The sequence below is a fragment of the Pezoporus occidentalis genome, unplaced genomic scaffold (assembly GCF_034315485.1).
Source record: "Pezoporus occidentalis ecotype Australia unplaced genomic scaffold, CSIRO_AGI_Poc_V1 ctg514, whole genome shotgun sequence".
NCBI classification, from domain to species: Eukaryota; Metazoa; Chordata; class Aves; order Psittaciformes; family Psittacidae; genus Pezoporus; species Pezoporus occidentalis.
In genome coordinates this window covers 66,026-74,947 of record NW_026915852.1, presented here as the reverse complement: position 1 = coordinate 74,947, position 8,922 = coordinate 66,026, and positions in this window count along the sequence as shown.

Below are 8,922 nucleotides of genomic sequence, written 5' to 3'. Positions count from 1 at the left end.
TAAGGATGGACATAGTGTTGCAAAGCTGACTCTGTTCTGAAGATCACTAGCACCACCTTTCCCTCCTGCCTCTTCGGCTGTGAGAACAGAAGCCAAACCTTCTGCATCTACGCCCTGCGTTGCTGGGCAGCAGAGTGCAGGCTTCGGAGAGGTTTCATTCAAACTCTCTTTCAGGTATGAAAGTGAGCAGTGAAAGCAATGATGGAGGCACCGTTGCAAAGCTGACTGTGTGCTGAAGAATGCCAGCACCAGCTTTCCATCCCGGCTCTTCTGCTGTGGGAGCAGAGGCCAAAAGTTCATGCTCTACTCACTGTGCTGCTGCGCAGCCGAGAGCAGGCTCTGGAGCGAATGCATTCTGAGGTTTTTCCTGTTGAAAGTGGGCAGTGACACCAGGAATGGAGGCACCTTTGCAAAGCTGACTGTGTGCTGAAGATTAGTAGCACAAGCTTTCACTCCTGGCTCTTCGGCTGTGTGAGCAGAGGCCAAACGTTTGTGCTCTACTCACTGTGCTGCTGGGCAGCTTAGACACCATCCGGAGAGGTACGACTCAAATGAACTTTTAGCTATGAAACCGAGGAGCCACAGCACTGCTGATGACAAAGTTGCAAAGCTGACTATGTGCTGAAGATTGCCAGAAGCAGCTTTCTCTCCTGGCTCTTCTGCTGTGGGAGCAGAGGCCAGACGTTCATGATCTCCTCAGAGTGCTGCTGGGCAGCAGAGGGCAGGCTTCCGAGAGGATTCATTCAAACTCTCTTTCAGGTATGAAAGTGAGCAGAGACAGCAATGATGGAGGCACCGTTGTAAAGCTGACTGTGTGCTGAAGAATCCCAGCACCAGCTTTCCCTTTTTTCTCTTCTAATGTGGGAGCAGAGGCCAAACGTTCGTGCTCTACTCACTGTGCTGCTGGGCAGCTGAGAGTGACCTCCAGGTTTTATTCAAATTGTCTTTTAGGCATTAAACCGAGGAGAAACTGCAATGATGGAGGCACCGTTGCAAAGCTGGGTGCTGAAGAGGCCCAGCACCAGCTTTTTTCATTCGTCTTCGGCTGTGGGAACAGAGGGCAAACGTTCGTGCCCTCCTCGCTGTGCTCCTGGGTCCCCTAGAGCAAGCCCCGGAGAGGTACAATTCAAATAGACTTTTACTTATGAAAGTGAGCAGTGAACAGGCATGATGCTGACACCCTTGTAAAGCTGACTGTGTGCTGAAGAGGCCCAGCACGATCTTTCCCTCCTGGCTCTTCTACTGTGGGAGCAGAACCCAAACGTTGGTGCTCTACTCACTATGCTGCTGGGCAGCCGAGAGCAGGCTCTGGAGATCTTGCATTCAAATGCACTTTTAGGTTTGAAAGCTCAGAGAGCACAGATGGTGACTCCGTTGCAAAGCTGACTGTGTGCTGAAGATTCCCAGCCCCAGCTTTCCCTCCTGGCTCTTCGGCTGTGAGAACAGAGGCCAAAAGTTCGTGCTCTACTCAGTGTGCTGCTGGGCAGCAGACAGCAAGCTCCTGAGAGGTAGCATTCAAATGCAAACTCACGTAGGAAAGTGAGCCCTGAGAGTAAGGATGGACATAGTGTTGCAAAGCTGACTCTGTTCTGAAGATCACTAGCACCACCTTTCCCTCCTGCCTCTTCGGCTGTGAGAACAGAAGCCAAACCTTCTGCATCTACGCACTGCGTTGCTGGGCAGCAGAGTGCAGGCTTCGGAGAGGTTTCATTCAAACTCTCTTTCAGGTATGAAAGTGAGCAGTGAAAGCAATGATGGAGGCACCGTTGCAAAGCTGACTGTGTGCTGAAGAATGCCAGCACCAGCTTTCCCTCCCGGCTCTTCTGCTGTGGGAGCAGAGGCCAAAAGTTCATGCTCTACTCACTGTGCTGCTGCGCAGCCGAGAGCAGGCTCTGGAGCGAATGCATTCTGAGGTTTTTCCTGTTGAAAGTGGGCAGTGACACCAGGAATGGAGGCACCTTTGCAAAGCTGACTGTGTGCTGAAGATTAGTAGCACAAGCTTTCACTCCTGGCTCTTCGGCTGTGTGAGCAGAGGCTAAACGTTTGTGCTCTACTCACTGTGCTGCTGGGCAGCTTAGACACCATCCGGAGAGGTACGACTCAAATGAACTTTTAGCTATGAAACCGAGGAGCCACAGCACTGCTGATGACAAAGTTGCAAAGCTGACTATGTGCTGAAGATTACCAGAAGCAGCTTTCTCTCCTGGCTCTTCTGCTGTGGGAGCAGAGGCCAGACGTTCATGATCACCTCAGAGTGCTGCTGGGCAGCAGAGGGCAGGCTTCCGAGAGGATTCATTCAAACTCTCTTTCAGGTATGAAAGTGAGCAGAGACAGCAATGATGGAGGCACCGTTGTAAAGCTGACTGTGTGCTGAAGAATCCCAGCACCAGCTTTCCCTTTTTTCTCTTCTAATGTGGGAGCAGAGGCCAAACGTTCGTGCTCTACTCACTGTGCTGCTGGGCAGCTGAGAGTGACCTCCAGGTTTTATTCAAATTGTCTTTTAGGCATTAAACCGAGGAGAAACTGCATTGATGGAGGCACCGTTGCAAAGCTGGGTGCTGAAGAGGCCCAGCACCAGCTTTTTTCATTCGTCTTCGGCTGTGGGAACAGAGGTCAAACGTTCGTGCCCTCCTCGCTGTGCTCCTGGGTCCCCTAGAGCAAGCCCCGGAGAGGTACAATTCAAATAGACTTTTACTTATGAAAGTGAGCAGTGAACAGGCATGATGCTGACACCCTTGTAAAGCTGACTGTGTGCTGAAGAGGCCCAGCACGATCTTTCCCTCCTGGCTCTTCTACTGTGGGAGCAGAACCCAAACGTTGGTGCTCCACTCACTATGCTGCTGGGCAGCCGAGAGCAGGCTCTGGAGATCTTGCATTCAAATGCACTTTTAGGTTTGAAAGCTCAGAGAGCACAGATGGTGACTCCGTTGCAAAGCTGACTGTGTGCTGATGATTCCCAGCCCCAGCTTTCCCTCCTGGCTCTTCGGCTGTGAGAACAGAGGCCAAAAGTTTGTGCTCTACTCAGTGTGCTGCTGGGCAGCAGACAGCAAGCTCCTGAGAGGTAGCATTCAAATGCAAACTCACGTAGGAAAGTGAGCCCTGAGAGTAAGGATGGACATAGTGTTGTAAAGCTGACTCTGTTCTGAAGATCACTAGCACCACCTTTCCCTCCTGCCTCTTCGGCTGTGAGAACAGAAGCCAAACCTTCTGCATCTACGCACTGCGTTACTGGGCAGCATAGTGCAGGCTTCGAAGAGGTTTCATTCAAACTCTCTTTCAGGTATGAAAGTGAGCAGTGAAAGCAATGATGGAGGCACCGTTGCAAAGCTGACTGTGTGCTGAAGAATGCCAGCACCAGCTTTCCCTCCCGGCTCTTCTGCTGTGGGAGCAGAGGCCAAAAGTTCATGCTCTACTCACTGTGCTGCTGCGCAGCCGAGAGCAGGCTCTGGAGCGAATGCATTCTGAGGTTTTTCCTGTTGAAAGTGGGCAGTGACACCAGGAATGGAGGCACCTTTGCAAAGCTGACTGTGTGCTGAAGATTAGTAGCACAAGCTTTCACTCCTGGCTCTTCGGCTGTGTGAGCAGAGGCCAAACGTTTGTGCTCTACTCACTGTGCTGCTGGGCAGCTTAGACACCATCCGGAGAGGTACGACTCCAATGAACTTTTAGCTATGAAACCGAGGAGCCACAGCACTGCTGATGACAAAGTTGCAAAGCTGACTATGTGCTGAAGATTGCCAGAAGCAGCTTTCTCTCCTGGCTCTTCTGCTGTGGGAGCAGAGGCCAGACGTTCATGATCTCCTCAGAGTGCTGCTGGGCAGCAGAGGACAGGCTTCCGAGAGGATTCATTCAAACTCTCTTTCAGGTATGAAAGTGAGCAGAGACAGCAATGATGGAGGCACCTGTCGTGGTTTAAACCCAGTCAGGTAATTCGTTCGCTCACTTCCCCCCCTTTTCTTGCCCTCCCCCTGCTCTCGGAGGGACGGAGAGGAGAATCGAAAAGAATGCAACTCCCACAGGTTGAGATAAGAACAGTTTAGTAACTAAGGTATAACACACATCACTACTGCTACCACCAATGATAATAATGATACAGGAAATAACAAGGGAAGAGAATACATCATCTCACCACCAGACGACCGATAACTCGCCCCCCCAAGCCCGACCAAGCTCTGACCGATACCTCCTCCCACCCTGCCGTCTCCCAGCCCTTCCGGCTAACTCCCAGTTACATCCTGGGCATGACGTGCTGTGGTATGGAATACCTCTTTGGTCAGTTTGGGTCAGGTGTCCTGTCTCTGCTTCCTCCTGGCTTCCCCTCCTCCCTGGCAGAGCATGAGGCTCACAAAGTCCTTGGCCAAACCAAAACATCGCTTCTTATCAGCTCTGTTCCCGAGCTGAAAGTCACAACACTGCACTGCACCAGCTACCAAGAAGGAGAAAAAATGACTGCTACTGCTGAACCCAGGACATTATCCACCCCTTATTCCATACCATTCACGTCATGCTCAGATCCCACATTTTCAATATACCATCACTCTTATCTCGGTGCACTCTTAACTTAGTGCATGGACCAGTCCCTATAAAGCTGCTGCATCCATCTGGTCCATGTCAGGCTCCATCTCTTCTAACAGTCTTCCAGAGCAGGAGAGACTGTGTGCAGTGTTCACACTCGTGAATAACCTGGGCAATAGTGTCCATTGCTAAGTCCACCCCTCGATCATGAGTCCATCTCTGTGTTGCATCTCTGCTCTGATGGCCTGAAGTGCATTGGGCCCACCAGGCTCAAAATAATTCACTGTCCCCTTCAGCAGTTTCTGCAGCTTGTTGCTGGGGACTCCATACAGCTGCCTTCCATCTCCGATGCTTCCAAAGCACTGGAGGGGCCCAGTGGACTAGATACTTGCCCATACTGTCCCACACACCCTGCCACTCATCACTGTCCAGCCTTGGAGAAAACCTCTTGGTCACGCTATATTGTTGTCTAACCCCAGACAAGACCCAAACCTGACTCTGCTTAACTTTGGAGATCAGACAAAATGGTTGTGGGTAGAACACAGTCTGTGTGTGTGCCAACATGCTGATCCCCATCACAATCAGCAGGCAGGTCCCAAGAACACCCAAAGGCCATTCAAAACCTTCAGAACTCTCAGTTGATGCTGCTGTACTTGTCACTGGGGCTGGTGTAGCTGCTGTGCTTGCCGGCTCTGCCACCGCCAGCTTCTCTTTTCCTGAGTCCAGCTCTTCCTCCTCTGCCTTGCTGGGAAATGCTGCGTGGTCTCCTGCATCCTCCTGGGGCTCGGCGGGCGGCTTCCGGGAAACGCTCTCGGCCGTCGCGGGGCTCGGCTCGGCCGCGGGGCTCGGCTCTTCCGCGGGGCTTGGCTCCTCCGCCGCCTTATCCCGCTGCTCGGCAGCCCCTTCCTTCTGCTCCTCGACCGCCCCGACCTTCTCCACCCGCAGCCGTCCCCTCGCGGCCTCCGGCCCCGCTCCCGCCGCCGCTTGGTGCCCGGGGCCGCATTCCCGGGCCGCTTCGGCTGCCGCCGGCTCCCGGGGCCGCTCCCCCTCGGCTCCCCGCAGCCTCACGAAGATGGAGAGCAGGGTGAGGGCCAGGACGGTGAAGAGCAGCCGGACGGCCAGGTACAAGTCCACGGCCACGTCCGTCCCGCCCTGCTGCTGGAGCCCGCCCGTATTACAAGCCATTGCCATAAAGCACAGTGAGACAAGAACCTTAGCCCAAGCCCCATACTTGATAAACACTATCACAGCAAATACCGGCTCTACGTAAGTTACAACATTCTGAAGCTGCGAGATCAAGCAAAACAACTCTGAGAGCCAATAAATCAGCATTGTGACGAGTGACTATTAATCCGGTCAGATCTGTCGTTATCTCAACCCTTCGCCCCACGTTGGGCGCCAAAAAGAACTGTCGTGGTTTAAACCCAGTCAGGTAATTCGTTCGCTCACTTCCCCCCCTTTTCTTGCCCTCCCCCTGCTCTCGGAGGGACGGAGAGGAGAATCGAAAAGAATGCAACTCCCACAGGTTGAGATAAGAACAGTTTAGTAACTAAGGTATAACACACATCACTACTGCTACCACCAATGATAATAATGATACAGGAAATAACAAGGGAAGAGAATACATCATCTCACCACCAGACGACCGATAACTCGCCCCCCCAAGCCCGACCAAGCTCTGACCGATACCTCCTCCCACCCTGCCGTCTCCCAGCCCTTCCGGCTAACTCCCAGTTACATCCTGGGCATGACGTGCTGTGGTATGGAATACCTCTTTGGTCAGTTTGGGTCAGGTGTCCTGTCTCTGCTTCCTCCTGGCTTCCCCTCCTCCCTGGCAGAGCATGAGGCTCACAAAGTCCTTGGCCAAACCAAAACATCGCTTCTTATCAGCTCTGTTCCCGAGCTGAAAGTCACAACACTGCACTGCACCAGCTACCAAGAAGGAGAAAAAATGACTGCTACTGCTGAACCCAGGACAGCACCGTTGTAGAGCTGACTGTGTGCTGAAGAATCCCAGCACCAGCTTTCCCTTTTTTCTCTTCTAATGTGGGAGCAGAGGCCAAACGTTCGTGCTCTACTCACTGTGCTGCTGGGCAGCTGAGAGTGACCTCCAGGTTTTATTCAAATTGTCTTTTAGGCATTAAACCGAGGAGAAACTGCATTGTTGGAGGCACCGTTGCAAAGCTGGGTGCTGAAGAGGCCCAGCACCAGCTTTTTTCATTCGTCTTCGGCTGTGGGAACAGAGGGCAAACGTTCGTGCCCTCCTCGCTGTGCTCCTGGGTCCCCTAGAGCAAGCTCCGGAGAGGTACAATTCAAATAGACTTTTACGTATGAAAGTGAGCAGTGAACAGGCATGATGCTGACACCCTTGTAAAGCTGACTGTGTGCTGAAGAGGCCCAGCACGATCTTTCCCTCCTGGCTCTTCTACTGTGGGAGCAGAACCCAAACGTTGGTGCTTCACTCACTATGCTGCTGGGCAGCCGAGAGCAGGCTCTGGAGATCTTGCATTCAAATGCACTTTTAGGTTTGAAAGCTCAGAGAGCACAGATGGTGACTCCGTTGCAAAGCTGACTGTGTGCTGAAGATTCCCAGCCCCAGCTTTCCCTCCTGGCTCTTCGGCTGTGAGAACAGAGGCCAAAAGTTCGTGCTCTACTCAGTGTGCTGCTGGGCAGCAGACAGCAAGCTCCTGAGAGGTAGCATTCAAATGCAAACTCACGTAGGAAAGTGAGCCCTGAGAGTAAGGATGGACATAGTGTTGCAAAGCTGACTCTGTTCTGAAGATCACTAGCACCACCTTTCCCTCCTGCCTCTTCGGCTGTGAGAACAGAAGCCAAACCTTCTGCATCTACGCACTGCGTTGCTGGGCAGCAGAGTGCAGGCTTCGGAGAGGTTTCATTCAAACTCTCTTTCAGGTATGAAAGTGAGCAGTTCAAACTCTCTTTCAGGTATGAAAGTGAGCAGTGAAAGCAATGATGGAGGCACCGTTGCAAAGCTGACTGTGTGCTGAAGAATCCCAGCACCAGCTTTCCCTTTTTTCTCTTCTAATGTGGGAGCAGAGGCCAAACGTTCGTGCTCTACTCACTGTGCTGCTGGGCAGCTGAGAGTGACCTCCAGGTTTTATTCAAATTGTCTTTTAGGCATTAAACCGAGGAGAAACTGCAATGATGGAGGCACCGTTGCAAAGCTGGGTGCTGAAGAGGCCCAGCACCAGCTTTTTTCATTCGTCTTCGGCTGTGGGAACAGAGGGCAAACGTTCGTGCCCTCCTCGCTGTGCTCCTGGGTCCCCCAGAGCAAGCTCCGGAGAGGTACAATTCAAATACACTTTTACTTATGAAAGTGATCAGTGAACAGGCATGATGCTGACACCCTTGTAAAGCTGACTGTGTGCTGAAGAGGCCCAGCACGATCTTTCCCTCCTGGCTCTTCTACTGTGGGAGCAGAACCCAAACGTTGGTGCTCCACTCACTATGCTGCTGGGCAGCCGAGAGCAGGCTCTGGAGATCTTGCATTCAAATGCACTTTTAGGTTTGAAAGCTCAGAGAGCACAGATGGTGACTCCGTTGCAAAGCTGACTGTGTGCTGATGATTCCCAGCCCCAGCTTTCCCTCCTGGCTCTTCGGCTGTGAGAACAGAGGCCAAAAGTTCGTGCTCTACTCAGTGTGCTGCTGGGCAGCAGACAGCAAGCTCCTGAGAGGTAGCATTCAAATGCAAACTCACGTAGGAAAGTGAGCCCTGAGAGTAAGGATGGACATAGTGTTGCAAAGCTGACTCTGTTCTGAAGATCACTAGCACCACCTTTCCCTCCTGCCTCTTCGGCTGTGAGAACAGAAGCCAAACCTTCTGCATCTACGCACTGCGTTGCTGGGCAGCAGAGTGCAGGCTTCGGAGAGGTTTCATTCAAACTCTCTTTCAGGTATGAAAGTGAGCAGTGAAAGCAATGATGGAGGCACCGTTGCAAAGCTGACTGTGTGCTGAAGAATGCCAGCACCAGCTTTCCCTCCCGGCTCTTCTGCTGTGGGAGCAGAGGCCAAAAGTTCATGCTCTACTCACTGTGCTGCTGCGCAGCCGAGAGCAGGCTCTGGAGCGAATGCATTCTGAGGTTTTTCCTGTTGAAAGTGGGCAGTGACACCAGGAATGGAGGCACCTTTGCAAAGCTGACTGTGTGCTGAAGATTAGTAGCACAAGCTTTCACTCCTGGCTCTTCGGCTGTGTGAGCAGAGGCCAAACGTTTGTGCTCTACTCACTGTGCTGCTGGGCAGCTTAGACACCATCCGGAGAGGTACGACTCAAATGAACTTTTAGCTATGAAACCGAGGAGCCACAGCACTGCTGATGACAAAGTTGCAAAGCTGACTATGTGCTGAAGATTACCAGAAGCAGCTTTCTCTCCTGGCTCTTCTGCTGTG